General features: G+C 37.4%; 2 protein-coding genes across 8 annotated transcripts in view; one reads left to right on the plus strand and one right to left on the minus strand.

The window, feature by feature from the left end:
• The window catches only part of LOC135704222 (cytoplasmic 60S subunit biogenesis factor ZNF622), a 530,133-nt gene that overhangs the window by 50,602 nt on the left and 461,520 nt on the right, over nucleotides 1-18,011 (plus strand). The gene's annotated exons all lie outside the window — the stretch shown is intronic.
• The window catches only part of Axn (protein axin), an 80,141-nt gene that overhangs the window by 38,046 nt on the left and 24,084 nt on the right, over nucleotides 1-18,011 (minus strand). The window contains exon 1 of one of the 7 annotated variants that reach the window (XM_065225658.1): nucleotides 15,411-15,505. The exons of the other annotated variants lie outside the window; for them this stretch is intronic. The gene's annotated coding sequence lies outside the window, so the exon portion shown is untranslated. Of the gene's footprint in view, nucleotides 1-15,410; nucleotides 15,506-18,011 lie in introns of those variants that run through there. 7 annotated transcript variants of the gene reach the window in all.

The following is an 18,011-nucleotide window of genomic DNA, read 5'->3' on the forward strand; positions in this document are numbered from 1 at the left end:
TGTACATCGGACATGTTACATTGTACGATTTTTCTCAATGAGTGTTACATTGGACGTTTTCTTTTACATGATACTAGATCCCCTTTCACAGATTTCAAAGTAGAATACCTAAATTTAGATTGGCCCCGCCTTTAGAAAATGAGCACCAATCATGTTAGGCAGTTCAAATGACCGAAGTAACAATCATGTACCCATCATTTCAAACTGTACATTGGACAATTTTTGACTTATGATTATTTTAAATAAATTTGGTTGGGTGTTTTTGTATCACATACAATGATAGAAAGAGCAATAGTTTGTATCGCTCTCGATTTGTTAACATTTGTTACTTAGGACCTTTTGAAAAGTGACGCGAGACATGTTTTAAAATATTCATGGTAAAAGTATTTAGATGATTTTTAGCAGTAGTTTGAGGTGTTAAATCAGTTCTTCCCCGCATCAGTAATTTGTATTTTGTTGAATTCTCATGAGACTCTCAAACATGTCTTAGCAGTGTGACAATACAACAAAAGCTCAAATTAAATTTCGTGAGTTTTCCAGGTTTTTCAGGTACCTACAGACAAATTTACTAAATAGTTAAATTTTATGTTGGTTTCCGATTAAACCATTCCTAAAAATACATAAACTGTACATACAATAGAAAGATGGCTGTATTTAAAATATTGATTCAGGTTCAGTGCTTTAACCTCAATCTACCTGTGCAACAATTCTCAATACGTAAGCAGACCATACAATATTGTAAAAAATATGTGCATTTTGCAATTAACATATTCAGGTACAACAACTATTATAAATCAGGTTGGTACACAGGCAAAAAGTGAGATTATGCGAGATAAAATACAGTCAACTCTCTCTCTCTCTCTCTTACACGATAATTTTCAAAGTCTCTTTAATTGTACAATCATGCTCTCTCCCTAGCTTGATGTTTCCCTAACTCGATTGCTTCTTTGCTCGATATGTATTCATGAATTTCCCCTCCCTAACGCGACTTAGTATATTTTTTTCTGTTAAATAAAAGTCGTAGTAGCAATATTGATCAGCAAGGGAATTGATTATACGCGCCTCAGGCGGTGGTACTACCAACTAAGAACAATTCATATGTAGCGCTTCTGAGTTCGTTGATGATGATGTTCAAATCAAAGGAACTTTAAAAACATGATAACTTGTGGTAATATTGAGTACCCATGACCCATCGGCCACATCAGAACATGTTCCTGGGGCTTCGGGGAAATGGTCTGTACCTTTAATTTATATCATGAGATACATCAAACAGATTATATTGAATGCTTAGTGCGGATGCTGGGTTATTAAACCGAATGGTCAGTAGGCCGAATGGTAATTAGACTGAATATTATACTGCATGGCCATTAGGCCGAATTCCAGAAAACTATTTCTTAACACTTGCGAAGAAAATTTGCTGGTTTGAAAAGAGAGTAAGCAGCAAATTATAGAAGGATAGATAAGGCTATTCTATATTAACGGCGCCGGTGGTGTAGTGGTAAGCGTGATTACCTCTCACCCCAGCAGGCCTGGGTTCAATCCCAGTCGGCGCCGCCGGGATGTTCTGAGGCATAACATCTCTGATCACGCCTTCCTTCGGATGGGAAGTAAAGCTGTTGGTCCCTGGTTCATGAGTTGATGGGTCGATAGGTAGGGTCCAGGTGTGGGAGCTGCCTTCCTGGCACGTCGGTAGCATTGGTGCTCAGCACGGAAAACAAGATCGACGGAAAAAAACAAACCAAAGGAAAAAAAAAGATAAGGCTATTCCATATTGGACTCTAATCCAGATGAATAAAACTTATACATAAATTAGGGGTGTCCTGGAAAACCAAGAATCCATAGGGAATTTAATTTTTCCTGGAAAAACCTGGAATTCGCAGGGAATTTCATAATTACTCAAGGAATTTTCAAATTCTCTCACTAAGGATTTTTTTAAAGAATATAATACATTTTATTATGCAAACATTAAATTTTCCTCGATATTTTATTTCACTCATTGAAATTAATACATCCTGAGCAGATTTATCTTTAGTAACAAAATAAATTTTAAAAATTCAGAAGCTTGCATTGTTTTTTTTTCTGGTTCTGGAGTATGGATGTTTTTTTTACAAATTGTAGATTTGACATTTTTTTTAATTCTGGACTTAAACCAGTGGCGTCACCCTAACCTCAAATTACCTGTTCAATAACTCTCAAAACGTAAGCAAACCATATAATATTGATTCCAATGGATACAAATCATTGACACCAGAAGACCCTATGCCTTTTGAGGCTAAGTTGTCCTTGCCCGCTTTCTACTCTCAAAAAACAATTTTCACACTGCCGTACTCAAACGGAACTATCAACTCTATACTTTCATCGCCTCATCTATTGTACAAAAATTACCACTTTAGTCTGTTATTTGAAATTAGTAACTTCAACTATGTAAATCGTAGCAACAGAAAACAGAAGTAATACAAACACAATAGTTTGAGTATAAAAATAACATATTTTTTTTTAAATTTATAGGAATATCTAAAGTTAATTCCTAAGGAAATCTGAAACGGACTCCAAGGAAATTCAAAGAAAAATCCCAAAGGAATTCTTAGGATAATTTCAAGAAATTTCGTTGAGAAAAAGAATCCGAATCATAATGGAATTGCCAGCATGTTTCCGTGACAATGTTTTGAGAATTCAAAGAAGAGTTCCAAGCGCATTCTGAGGAGCATTTCAAATAATTTCTGGAAGTCCTGAGCAGAACTAAAAATGAATGTCTAGTAAAAATCCATATGAATTTTTGGAGAATACAAAGTGAATGCTGAGGAGAACTCCTAGTGAAATTTTCGGAGAAATCTCCGGAGGATTCCCAGGTAATACTGAATGAAATATTGATAATTTGAAGAGCATTGCAGATTAACTAGATTAGTGTTATGCGGATGTCAAGCTTTCCACTACTACGAAGGCAAGCAAACGTTTCATCGATCAGCTGATCGTTTGAACAGATACTCGATCTGCGCTGAGTCTATCTGATATCTAGAAAGGGTAACAGAACGGGATGGAATCACAAATTGTTCAGCATAGACAATTAATACCAGCTACCATTATCCTAAACCACCTACGTTGATTACGTTGAGATGAATACAAACACAGGTGTTTGAAGGAACGTTTTCACGGATGAGCATGGTATGGATCCCTAAATCCAATTCGATAGGTGTCAGACGCAAGGGTATTTGATCACCACGACAAGGTTTGAGTACACAGGGTACTCAGCTCCAATATCCAAGCAGGCACAAGGGTGTTTGCTACCTATTCCACGGTTTGGGCAAATCGGTGCCCATTACCAATTCCAAGGCTACGACACGATGGTGTCTATTCGCCAATCCAAGGATTGAGTACAAAGAGTGCTCAAATTCCCATCGCTAAGACACAAGGGTGTTCTAGCAAACTCCAAGGGTCGAGCACAAAGGGAGTTCGAACGAATTCCAAAGCCAGGACAAAGGGATGTGCTCTAGCCATTCCACGGTTTGTACACAGGGGTACAAGGGCACTCAAAGCCAATCCCCAAAGACAGGGCACACAGGATGCTCAAAGTCAAACACCAAGGATTGAGTACACAGGGTGCCCAAGGATTCTACATTCCAGCTTTTACTTAACGGGTGTTCAAGCATCATTCCAACGGGAAATAAGGGTGTCCACGGATGGTTCACCAACCAAGGTTGTAGGCACTAGGGGTGTCTGAAATCAACCACTAGAACGACATGCATCTTAACTGATACTCACTGGTCACTAGTTCGATGGTCCCACATTGGCACGGATATCGATAGCTGGAAGCAATCCACCACAAACATTGGCACCAATTTTCGAAGAACCGAATCAATCTTGGACTTGGATTTCATTATCCCGTGGCTGGGATGGCATTATATGTTTAATCAGGTTATTGATAACAGTGTGCGACATTCCGACCAGCCGATGCGACATTCCAGATATTACACACCATCTTTTCCCGCATGTGTACATGAATTGAGGATATGCTTCAAACACGGACATGGATTATTCATCCAACCTGAGGACTAGTGAGCCCGGAACGGTCCCACTGTGACCAGTATCGTACCGCAAGACGTATTCAACGAACCAAATCATCATCCCAGGACGCACATCTATCGATAGCGAGCATAGTCAGTAACGCATATGCAACTGCGAAGCGAGGCCTATTCCGATATTACATAATTTCATCATTGCCGGTTTTACGACGTCGACCTGTAAGCACTATGCACATCAGAACCAGCGAATTTCCATCCCTCGGTATTTAGGATAGCGGAACCGAAGGACATCCAATGGGCGCATAATCGGCATGGATCATCAGTCAAGGTACGAATTACCAGGAAAGGAATCAAGCTCAAGGATATCAATGATCAAGCACCAAGAACTGCATTTTACCGATGTGCAGGGAACACGAGCGCAGAAACTGCAATATAGCTAAATATATATCAGAATACCGTGGAGTCAGATCCAAACGATTCCGTTTGGGCTAGAGGTTAATGTCCCAGTTCGGGATATTTTGGCTAGACGCGATCTGAAGTTTATGCAACTCATAGATGTTTTCTTTAAGAATATCAACCATAGATTGTATGTTTGTTTAACCTTGTGTTTTGTTTGTATTTTGTGTGTTTGTTTTTTTGTATATTTGTTTCTGTAATAATTGTATGATTACAGAGTTGATATAACATTGGTAGGATTAAGTACAAGTTTTAGAAATAGTGAAATTTTTCAATCATAGATCATATTCCAAATCTACTTCTCCCTCTCCCGATCCATACAATTGTCATCCACTAACCTCGAGAAGACTGCGAGTAATCGGTCTAATCCTTTAATTTTAGATTTAAGACACTTATAATGTATAACGAAAATGATAACTTGGCTCTGTAAAGTTTATTCGATTGAGCCTGTACAAATAAAGTAGTTAACAAAAAAAAAATATTTCTCTCATTTCAAAGAAAATTCTCTGAGATTCCCAGTTTTTTCAGGGTTTTTCAGGTAGTCAACACTCTGCAAATGCGAAAAAGTCTGACATACGGAAAATGGTTCAAAACTGCTAAAACGGCTGAAAGCCTCCAAAATAATTTTGGAAACGTCAAAATAGCATAGATCGAAAAAAGTAATCTGGAATAACGATAAAATCAATAAATAACCTTTAATTTCATTTTCATTTTGCAGCGTTTGGTGGGGCAATGGGAGCGCAAGTCAATCCAAAGCCGAGGATAAAAGAAGGGTAATGGCTGAATAGTCTATGCGGACCACTTGAACGCCATGGGAAAAGGAAGGGATTGGAGAGGTCGGTTATTGGGGGGTTTTGAGGAAATGACACATAGTACTAGATTTGTGTTGCAAAATGTAAAGAAACCGAAAATCCATCTCCCACTGATTCATCATTCACATATATACCAAATTGATATTTTACAGCAACCATCAAAATAAACAGACAATATATGAGAAGGCTGGTTGCCAGTTGCTTAAAGGCTAGTTGCTTCCCTAAGCGGACCCCCCGCATCCTTACGCTTTTGTTAATCTACTTAATGTTATTAGGCTGCCTAAATTTTCTTATTTAAGTTCGTTTGATAATTATGATATCTCATTAGCCTAATTTAATAAATAATTGAAATCTCTAATCTACCTAACCAATTATAACCCATGCTTTATTAAGTACCTGCACTTGTGTATGTAATCTAAAATTTAACATGTCTCAAGTACTTTTGATTTTGACCTATACTTATTTATTATATCTTAGTTCGACACAGGTAACACCTTCATGTGACTAAAATGGTTCATTTTGAAGTTAGTTTCCTAGCTGATTTTTAAATTATATAGGGTATATGCTCCAACTATGCTCACACGCTTCCACTATGTTGCACCACAAAAATAGGTATGGGTATGTCACAATAGAAGCACGCCACAGTGGAAATCCCGAGCCATAGTTCAAACACTTATCCCAAATCAAAATGAAGCACATATAAGAATAATTACAATACCATGTACAAAAATGGTGTTTAACATTGTTTTCTGAGTAATACTTCAATGAAAACAACAATGAAAGCTTGTCACGCAAATAGAAGGAGCACTGTTGGGCACTTTCTGAAATATTTCAATAGTATAATTCCCTTGCAAACCCAAATAATTCTATCTGCGTAAAAATAAATAAAATAAGAGTAATTTGCGGCAAAACCCGCCAGTATCGCACCCAACGTCAGTGCCTATACGCAAGCGTACTACGACGCGGCTATCAAACAAAGGAGTAATAAGTGTGATACTATCACTTCAGGCTAGAACTTTGGTTCTCTCATGCAATGGTTCATCAGATAGGGGAAGCTCAGTAATCCTCATCGCATGCTCATGACGCTATTCTGCCACGGCATTAGCCAACGATGCCGGACCTAAACCAACCGTCTCCAACGCTCCACTATGAAGCATAAGATTAGGCCCGCCCACCAACGTCCAGGTTAAAAACTAGCCAAGGGGAGGGAAAATCAATAAATAACTAATAAATAACCTTTAAGTGGAAAAATAGCCAACAAATCTTTAAAATTACATTGAAAGGTGAACCACCAAAATTTCAAAGGCTATTTAAGGGAATTAAGAATAAATTAATCCAGTCCGCATCGTGCTCTCTTGCCGTGCGGATCTATTTGCTTTTTGCTGAAGGAAGTGTTACTACTACCTAAAGCTACAACAAATTTCAACAGCACTTTTCAGTGCTCAACCTGTAAAAATTTTCTACCTTGTTCAACTCTTATTCCTCTTCGATCCTTGTTTGGACCCTACCCGAGGTAATCCTTCTTGGATATCGATTTGGAAAATTCCTCTTCGATCCTTCAGATTCTTATAGTAATCTGCTTGGAAGTCGATTTGGATAAAAATTTACTGCCGCCATGGCGCCTAAACGCAAAAGAAAGGGGCAAACTCTTGACCCCCCTTCTGATGAAATTAATTTGAGTAATCAATTTGATTTGCTCACGGATGATGAGAATGATCCATCATCCAAGAAAAATTCTAGTAAACTTTCCCGGCTTAATGCCAAGAAGGAAAAGATTCCCCCTATTGTGATAACCACTACCGATTTCCATGCTCTTCGCATGGAACTTTTGAATTTCGTGAAAGTTAAGTTTTCACTACAAATTGGACGTCGGGGTGAATGCCGTGTATTGGCTGAAACCTTGGACGGATTTAAATGTCTTCTCAAGTATCTTACAGAGAAGAAGCACAAATTTTTTACTTACGACACCAAAACTGAACGTGTGTTCAAGGTTGTCATGAAAGGACTGCCCAGTGGTGAATCCCTGGATCAGATCAAAGATGAACTGGCAAAATTACTTGGAGTTGTGCCACTCCAAGTAATCAAAATGAAAATGAAATCCCGTCCTGGCGATTCGCGCAACGGGATTTCTAATGATTTTTATTTAGTTCACTTCAAGTCTAGCGAACTAAACAACCTTAAGGCCTTAGAAAAAGCTAGCCTTATGCTCCATGTCCGAGTGAAGTGGGAACACTTCAGGAAGACTGGAGGAAATTTCCAAAACCTCACCCAGTGCCGTAAGTGCCAGGGATGGGGTCACGGAACTAAAAATTGCTACATGCCAGCTAAATGCATGAATTGTGGTGATTCCTCTCACGCAAAGGACGACTGTCCTGTGAAGGAAGATCCTAAGAAATTTAAATGTTCAAATTGTGGTGAAAACCACAAATCCAATTTTTGGGAATGTAAGACTCGCAAAGCGATCCTACAATCTCGTTCTAACCGTCAGGTAGGAAACGCTCCACGTTTCCGACCAGGTACAAATTCCTCTGCTGTTAACAACGGTCAGCGAGGAACAAATTCTACATTCGTACCCGTAGGTACAAATATCTCCCCTGCTTCAAATGTTTCATCTGTACCTACTCCCCTCGCTGCTAACAATGTTCAGCGAGTTAATGGAGCTACCTATGCTGCTATTGCAGCGGGTAGAAATCAAAATACTAACCAACGTTCTAACGGAAATTTTGACAATTTTGACTTAGGAAGCATTACTGCCCCCAAAATGGAATTTTTACAGAATTCATTAATTGACATGATTTCTGATATGCTTAAATCTAACTCCATGTTTGATGCTATTCAAACTGGAGTAAAATTTGCAAATAATATTGTCATGACTTTAAAATTCAGTAATGGATTTTAAAGCATTAAATATTGTAAATTGGAATGCTCGATCTCTTAAAGATAATGAAGACGAGCTATTTAACTTTTTAAGAGTTCATAACGTGCATATTGCCGTTATAACTGAAACGTTCCTTAAACCTGCCCATAAGGTTAAGAAGGACGCAAATTACTTGATTTATAGAAATGATCGTCTTGATGGACCCTGTGGTGGCGTTGCCATCATTATTCATAGACGAATCAAACATAAAATTCTTTCTTCATTTGAAACCAAAGTTTTTGAAACTTTGGGGGTTTCTGTTGAAACAAAATTTGGACAACTTACGTTTATAGCTGCCTATTTGCCATTCCAATGCGTAGGCCAGCAAAAGAATTTTCTCAAGGGTGACCTCCAGAAACTTACCCGTCATAGGTCTAAATTCTTCATTATTGGTGATTTTAATGCAAAACACCGCTCATGGAATAATGCTCAAAGCAATTCCAATGGTAATATTCTGTTTGATGATTGTTCTGCAGGTTATTACACTATTCAATATCCAAACAGCCCAACATGCTTTTCTTCTGCAAGAAATCCCTCCACTATTGATTTGGTCTTAACTGATTCATGTCAACTTTGTAGCCAATTGGTTACCCATGCTGACTTCGGTTCTGATCACCTTCCAGTAACTTTTGAAATATCCCAAGAAATAATTTGTAATCCCAACAGCTCTACTTTCAATTACCATAGAGCTGATTGGGAGCAGTATCGAACATTTATGGAATATAACTTCGATCCAAACATTCCTTTGCAAACCAAAGATGAAATTAATTATGCTCTTGAATCTCTGACTACTTCTATAGTTGAAGCAAGAGCTGCCTCAGTACCAAAATGCGAGGTTAAATTCGATTCAATTATAATAGACGATGATCTTCAGCTCTTGATCCGTCTTAAAAATGTCCGTAGGAGACAATATCAAAGAACACGCGATCCTGCCATGAAAGTTATCTGGCGGGATTTGCAAAAACAAATTAAAAAGCGATTCTCTGCCCTGAGGAACAAAACTTTTGAAAATAATATTTCTAAATTAGACCCGAGTTCCAAACCCTTTTGGAAACTCACAAAAATTTTGAAAAAACCTCAAAAGCCTATTCCAGCCCTTAAAGAAGGTGGTAAAATTTTGATCACAAATTTGGAAAAAGCTCAGAAACTTGCTAAGCAATTCGAGAGTTCCCATAATTTCAGTTTGGGTCTTACTAGTCCTATTGAGAATCAGGTTGCTCGGGATTTTCTGAATATTTTCTCTCGGGAAAATATTTTTGATGATTCCTGGGGACTGATTTGGACGAAGTAAGGTCTATAACTAAAAATTTTCAAAATATGAAAGCTCCAGGTGATGATGGAATTTTCTATATCCTCATCAAAAAACTCCCAGAGAGTACCTTGTCTTTCTTGGTACAATTATTTAACAGATGTTTCCATTTGGCATACTTTCCTGATAAATGGAAAAATGCAAAAGTTGTTCCAATTTTGAAGCCGGATAAAAATCCAGCTGAAGCTTCTAGCTACCGTCCAATAAGTTTGCTTTCTTCAATAAGTAAACTTTTTGAAAAGATAATTTTGAATAGAATGATGCTTCACATCAATACGAACTCAATTTTTGCAGATGAGCAGTTTGGATTTCGCCATGGGCATTCAACTACTCATCAACTCTTAAGAGTTACCAATTTAATTCGTTCAAACAAATCTGAAGGCCACTCAACTGGAGTTGCTCTTCTAGACATAGAAAAAGCATTCGACAGTGTTTGGCATGAAGGTTTGATTGCTAAATTGAAAAAGTTTAATTTTCCACTTTATATTATGAAATTAGTTCAAAATTATTTAACTGACAGAACTCTTCAAGTAAATTATCAAAATTCCAAATCTAATCGACTACCTGTTAGGGCAGGAGTTCCTCAGGGTAGCATTCTTGGGCCTATATTGTATAACATTTTCACTTCGGACCTCCCTGATTTGCCTCAGGGTTGCCACAAATCTTTGTTCGCTGATGACACAGGCATTTCCGCTAAAGGAAGAAGTCTTCGTGTTATTTGCAGCAGACTGCAGAAAAGTTTAGATATTTTCTCTTCTTATTTACAAAAATGGAAGATTTCTCCCAACGCTTCCAAAACTCAACTTATAATATTTCCACATAAGCCTAGAGCTTCGTTTTTGAAACCTAGTAATAGTCACATAGTCACTATGAACGGAGTTCCAATTTCCTGGTCAAACCAAGTGAAATATCTTGGATTAATACTTGACCAAAAATTAACTTTTAAAGATCACATTGAGGGCATTCAAGCCAAATGTAACAAATATATTAAATGTTTGTATCCTCTTATAAACAGGAAATCCAAACTTTGCCTGACGAATAAACTTCTAATATTTAAACAAGTTTTTAGACCGGCCATGCTTTACGCTGTACCAATATGGTCTAGTTGCTGCACTACCAGGAAAAAAGCACTTCAAAGGATTCAGAACAAAATTCTGAAAATGATTTTGAAGTTGCCTCCCTGGTACAGTACAACCGAAGTACATAGAATTTCGAATGTTGAGACTTTAGCACAAATGTCCAACAAAATAATGAATAATTTCAGGCAAAAATCGTTGCAATCCTCAATTGCAACGATTAATTCCCTTTATACTTAGATAAGATTTAGTTTTAGTTTTTAGTTTTAAGATATCAATTGTTATACTGACATGCAGGTTAAAAAACCTGTTTAAAATACTGAATTGCCAAGACATGAACAATGTAAAAACACTTAGATATATATCATAACAATTAAGGCTGGTACGTTACTGCAGTAACTGGAGCACCTAGGTTAAAATGAAATGTAATTTATTTTGAATTTGGAACAAATAAAGAGTTTAAAAAAAAAAAAAAAAAAAAAAGAATAAATTAATCGATTCGCTTCAAAAATGAATAAGACAATAAATTATAAGTTATAAGCTAAAGTATGTTAGGGATGGTTTGATTATTTTTCAAAATTAAGGAATGACACCGATAATAAACATGCATCAGAACCCTAGCCTTAACCACTTCAAACTAGGGACGGTTAGAAGATTAGGAATCACATAGATGAAGACAAACTAACTCATTTTTTCCTTGTTTCAAGATCATCCTCGGTGAACAAAGCCGAGTCTTGTCACTATCAACAAGGCATAAGAAGTAACAAGGACTAAGATGTGTTCCTTGGATTACTGAAAAATACTGTTCCGCTAGTTTGAAGTAGTCAGGATCAGGAATTGGTGATGGATCTTACATCCCGTAACGTACCACAAAAAGGTGCTCTACCCACGCTACGGGGCTTTATAGACCTTAGGGTTAGCAATCCATTCTCAGTGTGCAAAATCTGGCGAATCAGTACTTTCAAGGTCAACAAGGTCAGGGAGTATGATGTTAGTCAGAAATGCTTTAAACTGAGTGTCTATGCATCTCCACGACTGTCACGGAATGGACGTTTTTATTAGTGGGATGCGTAAATCAAATCTGGATTCACTTTGGAAAACGATGCGATCTTTTAGAGGCTGATAAGCTAATAATGATACCCTATTAACTCAGTAATGTTATGTTGCGTGGGATTGAGCTCACAATCTTCTGCTCAGTAAGCAAAATCTATCGCCACCGAGTATCACAGCAAACCGACAACTGACGACCGTTAAAGCACGATTACATAAAGCTATTAAAATGAATGAGTAAAGTATGATTTCGAACCCGGATCGAGCATAAGTCATACAGCTTTGACCATGCTCCATCAGTAGCGTTCTCTTCTACCAAAGAAAAAAAGGAACCTGTGATTTAACCCACAAATTTCTGCTCAAAAAGCATAAACGATCGCTACTAGGCCACCGAGCTCCTTCCATCACAATAAATCACTACGAACGACGATCATCCAAACCCTGAAAGTTATTCAAATGGCATCGAATGACTTTCAACCGAATAAAACTTTGTAATCATTTGACGATTCAATCAATCCATCAGAATGATAAATTAATGCAATTTAGAGTAACGCATGAACCACTTTGATTGGTGGATTGTTGGAGATTGACCAATGAATAATTTCAAAGGCTATTTGAGGGAATTGAAAACAAATTAATCAATTCTCTTAAAACATGTATAAGAACATAAATTATAAGTTATAAGTTAAAGTATATTAGAGGTGGTTTGATTATTTTCCCCTGGAGAATTCCCGGCGTTCCCGGTTACTTTTAAAATCTCAGTTGAATTACCGGTTTTCCTTGATTTATATCATTATTTCAGTTCTTCGAAAGGCATTATTCATTGCAAATAGTTCATTACCCGGTATCTCAATCTTCTGTTCAAACCAATGTAGAAATGCTACACGTTATTAATTTTGCATATATCCCACGCATCGCACAAAACAGCACCATTATGGCGAAATAACCTCGAAAATAACAAACATCATTTTCTCTCAAGAAGGCACCAGATGCTGAATGTTTTCATAAGCGGGTTTTTTCCAAAGCAAACATTGCGCTCAAGATATGGGCGAAAAGCACGGTCAACGTTGAAAACCATCGAACCGCCTGCTCTCGAAAAGGTCGCAGGTGAAAATCGTGACTGCTGCCAAATGTGCAAATTGTTCAGCATTAGCCGAAATCATGTTGCTAATTGTTTCGCCATCACAATCATCACCATGCATAACGAACCACGTGGGTGAAGGAAAAAGCAAGACAAACAAAATTATTTAGAAGTGAAACGAACGAAACACGATGATGTTCGGTGTTGAAATGCAAACAATCAAATTTGGACAATATAGCCATTTATGGACAGGTGGAAATCGCATTCAATAATGACTTGGTGGGGGCCTCTATTAGGCTACTTGGTCAGGGTACGGCATGGCCTTACTGGAGGCGATGGGTTCGATTCCCGGTTCGTTCGAGGGTATTTTCGGTCTGTAAGCTTATCAGTTTTCCTTGGTAATAGGCTTGATGTGCTCGCATCACAATGAGCAAACGCTTATATAATGGCTTATGTCTTGTTCAGACGTTATATCATGTTATAATAATTATCGACATGAAAACTGTCATCATGATAGGCTTATAAAACCCCAATCTGGCCAGAAAGCTGAGACAGGTGTAAAGTTCCAACAGGTACATCATAGCCACGAAAAAGAAGAGTAGCTTTTGATGAAGACTTGTCAACTGGTAGTTCGATAAAATAACAAAACAAAATGGCTGAAATAGGTTGGTGTGTGAAAGTGATCAGCTACATTGTACACGGCCAATGAGATCAACCCACATTTGAGTTCAGTTTACTCATAACCGCAGAAAGAGCAGGAACTCAGCGATGAGTATATTTGCCTCGTATTTTCCTGTGGAAAACCTCAAAAATCTTCCGGAAAAATGAGGAAAATTGACGAGAATGGAAAAACATCAGGCAAATTTACTCAAAACTGAGTTCCTGCACTTTTTGCGATTTATGAGTAAACTAAACTCAAGTTTGGGTTGATCTCATTGGCCATGTAGTTTGTTTCATATATGCTGCTTGCTTTTGAAGAAACACATTTCGAACGCGTCATGATTGTTATTCGCACAACAAGATCTTGTGAAAATTATTAGAAGCACGCAACAATCGAGCGAGCTGAGTTGAGAGTTCTTAATTCGAAGTCGTTATTTCACGGCCTTGTAATGAAATTTAATCCTCCAAGTCCGACCAATGTATAGTCTTGTTTGTTCTTTTCTTTCGAATTCAGGTAGCCGACAAACACTGCTGTAGCAGATGCAGAAAATTATGAACAAGATGTGTTTCACTGAGTGCATGCTTCACAGGCTTCAATTACGGGTTTCCTTTTAACATACGGTGGTTTACCCTATATTGGTCTAATTCTGGCTTAAAATAACAAGTCTAAAAAAAATTAACATTTTTTTTAAAATAATGTGGCGTTTACCAACAACGTTCTAACAAATTGTTTGCTTTCCAAATGTAGATAACAAATAATTTTGAGCGATATACCAGCATGTCTTTTGCAATTTAGGAGGATTTTAACGATTCAAACAACAGATGCAATTCTATTGATATTAAAAATTATAAGTCCACCATGGAAAAATTAAAATTTAATAAAACTCTCATGCACACCAGCAGGAGCAGTTGCTGCAATTTAGCATTAAAACACTTGAACAAGGAATCGAAAGCGATACGTCGCCATATCAAAAATGGGAACTACAATTGAAATGCGATATAATGGCCTTACGAATTACGAGTGTCTTGAATTCGTTTTCTACGGCGAGTGTGCAGACTGCGAGGCCGAGGCTCTTGTTATTCATGTTGTTATTATAAATAATATGAGAAGGGGAACAGTAAAAAGTGGGATGGAACATTTGTTTTCGTACCCTCGGTGGAATGAGGGAAGGGATTTAGCAATGGGATAGGGGTTCAGGATTTGCTCTAGGGAAAAAGTGGCACAGTGAATACTGAATTTTTAAGCCGGAGGTCTTATTTTTTGTCATTAAACTTCTTCTCAAATTGATCAAGGTTTTTTTTCTGGAAAACTCGTCAATTTCACATATTGGTATTTAGTTTTACAACAGAATTAAAAAATATAAATTTTATAATTTTATTTGACTTTGTTCTCTGTTCCGCAAGCGAGTGCCAATCACCGACGAGCGTCGATTGCCAATTGACGATTAATCACCGGCGGCAATCAAATACATTAACACATATGCCGAGACCAACGGCTTTACTTCCGTTTCGCAGGAAGACGTGACCAGAGATTTTTTCGCCTCAGAAAAATTCCAAAGCTGGGATTGAGGTTAGACACACTAGGGTGAGAAAGCAGTCAAGCTTACAACTCAATCACCAACGCCGTCCAAAAAAACTTATAACAAATCTGTCTTGTTACAACATGGCCTCCATGATTTGTAGCTCCACAATACCGGAGTGGCCAAACATATAAGTGAAATTGTTAATACTTACAAGAACTAATACACGACAGTTATGAAAATTATAACACGATTGTAACAAGTAAAATAGTGAGATGAAATCTGCTGATGAACCTAGAAACACATCTTTTGAAGGTTATCCACAAACATATTGCATCAACAAACACTCTTGATTACTACTAAATACAGTTAATGCCTAATACCTATGCTAATATTTGATCCATCTTTTTTTTATTAATGAATGACCATAACGTTGCACAGTTGTCAATAACTGTCTTCTTTGAAGGTTCAAAAATCATCAACACGATAATTTCATCCAATTATACCCACCAGTGATGCAACAATTCCTTCTCAAGTTAAATCAAGCATCTCACACGCACTGAGCCGTATCACTTTCTCCGGATTGGTTCCGTCACAACAAATGCTTTGTAAATGCTTGGAAATAAACCGCTTTTGTCCTGTTTCCTTTCTACCGTTGTACTTATACGACAAAAGCAAATCCCGAAAAAGCGTCAACACAACTTTTGTCACCCGTGACAATTAAGAGGCAGAGTAATAAGCGATGACACTACACACCTAAATTGTGTAATTCTAGATCACTCAGAGATCGTAATCGCGTGTCAAATTGGCAGAACTGCCGATTCCGGTTGCCAAACTAGAACTGATCCTTTAGGCTTACTACTATGCGGTTTGGAATTGAATGCACAGTAGCCTAGGACAATCTTCAATTCATCGTTGCGTTATCGTCATCGACGCGATGATAGAGCGGGTTATCCTTTCGAACGATACGGCAAATCAAAGGGCAAGAAAAGAGATGGAAATCTCTCCCGCCACAAAATTGCACCTTTGCTAACTGCAAGCAGTGACTGTCTTGGCAGGACATGCGCAATAGTGAGTTCGCGAGTTGATTCAGTTGGACAACCACCGAGTGGTGATGTGATGGGGAAGGATACTATCAGTTTGCTGGGTATTGGGAATTACCGCTAGCGGTGCACAGTGGGGCAACGATCTCGGTAGCGCGGCCAAAACCTCTAGTTCCGTGGGTATGCATCCTACGGATTTGCAGTCTTCGACAAAGTTGTTTGGTTTACAAAGAGCCAGCTTTTGGTGGTTTCTGATTAGTTTGTATTCCTATCGAATAAGTGGCGGTCGAATCTATCTTTTGAACGGAGCGTCCTACAAGGAAGGTTTCTTCGACAAAGTTGCGCATTTTATGGTTCTGGTTGATACAATGGTTTTCGGTGATGCAAAGAATTGTATATTTTAATAATGTTGTCCGTTTTTTAAGTATTTAATGGTTTGCGTGATCGAATTAAAAAAGGAAGTGATTTTCATAGATATAATACTAGAAACGCGGTTGCAATAAGAACACCACATTTCTTAACCTGTGCTTCACAAAATTCATTGTATTTCAAAGGAATTAATGTTTTCAATTCGATGCCTAGAATTATTAAATGCGCAACAACACTAGCAGAATTTAAGCAGAACAGTGCATTTCACACGTTAAAACTGTGTTTTGAACAGTTATTAAGTGATATTTTTTTTCTTTATGAATTGACAAATTATGAATCTTGACGAAGTTATCTCTAACGAATTATTTTGTATGCATAGCTGTCATAACGAATTTTCAATAATTTTTGTAGCACTGCACAAACTATTTTGTTCGCCACGATGGTGATGATGGATTTTTGATATTTTATTTAATAGAAGCAGTTAATAAAAATGGTCTACAAAGGTTTAAGCCTCGCGCGCGTTTTACGAATATAGAGGACTGAATTTAACATTTGATAACCAAAATGCAACTTTGAAGTTTATTTGGAAGATATCTTGAAGTAGTAGTGAGTTTTCTGGCTGAAAGTCGGGGGATCGTGAGCATTCCTGACATTGCTGAAAATTATGATAGCATCAGATTGCGCGGTTGCTAGTGTATAGGATGCTTTGTTGATTGTTCATTAACTCTTCATCGCTTGTAATACTGATGAATATTTTGCTTGGAAAAAATGGCGAACTAAGAGGTGGATGTTTTTGTTTGCTAACCTAATTAAAATGTCATACTTAATTATCTTAAAGATAAATCGTCCAGCTCAAACCTGTGTAGGGGTGAGATGTGGGACCATCATCATCATCATCATCATGACTTGATCTAGAACGTTTATAATAAGAATGTTGGAACCACCCTAAAATATTTGATTTTTAATACATCACTGAACGCAAAATGTGGACTCAGGAGCATCAAATTGCTTAAAAAGTATGTTGGTTACGAATTTGAACAAAAAAAATACGACCGGTTCTTGTATGGAGTAGCCCCACTTTGCACTGTGCCGTGGTGGCTACAGTTTGCGATTTGTTCTGTATAGTAAGTGCAAGTCTGTTTTTTATTGTACAATTTATGTTTGTACAAAAACAGTATCATTCAATATTACATATCAATCACAACAACAACAATTCTACTCGAGCAAATATTTCTTAGCATAGAAACGCGTATAACGAGAGAAAGCTGATCAGCGGGGTGAACTTGATTATTCGACTCACGGTGACCAGCAAATTCCGATTAGCAATTTCCTAATTGTTCTTCGGTTTTCCCTGGAATTTTGAAATTTTCCGGTTTTTTTTATATACATTAAATTAAGCATAAAACCAAATGCGACTGAACTGAAGAGATCACTAGGTTAAATGGGTTATTACTAAGACAGCTGCATTTTTCCTGGATCTTGAACTACGTTCAAAGTCTTCAACATTTGTCTATGAAAATTCACTAAAAACTTTACAGGATTTTATTTGATTGTTCTCAAGCAGCTCCCCCTCATTTCCCTTCATAGAGATCTTTTCAGAATTCTTATATAATAAATTAGAGATACTCTCTGAAATTTTTTTTATAACTGTTCAAAAATTCTCTCTATAATACTCAAATAAATAATTTAGAAATTCATG

The sequence above is a fragment of the Ochlerotatus camptorhynchus genome, unplaced genomic scaffold, assembly GCF_037179485.1.
Source record: "Ochlerotatus camptorhynchus isolate MF236.1 unplaced genomic scaffold, CSIRO-AGI_Acam_v1.1 ptg000232l, whole genome shotgun sequence".
NCBI classification, from domain to species: Eukaryota; Metazoa; Arthropoda; class Insecta; order Diptera; family Culicidae; genus Ochlerotatus; species Ochlerotatus camptorhynchus.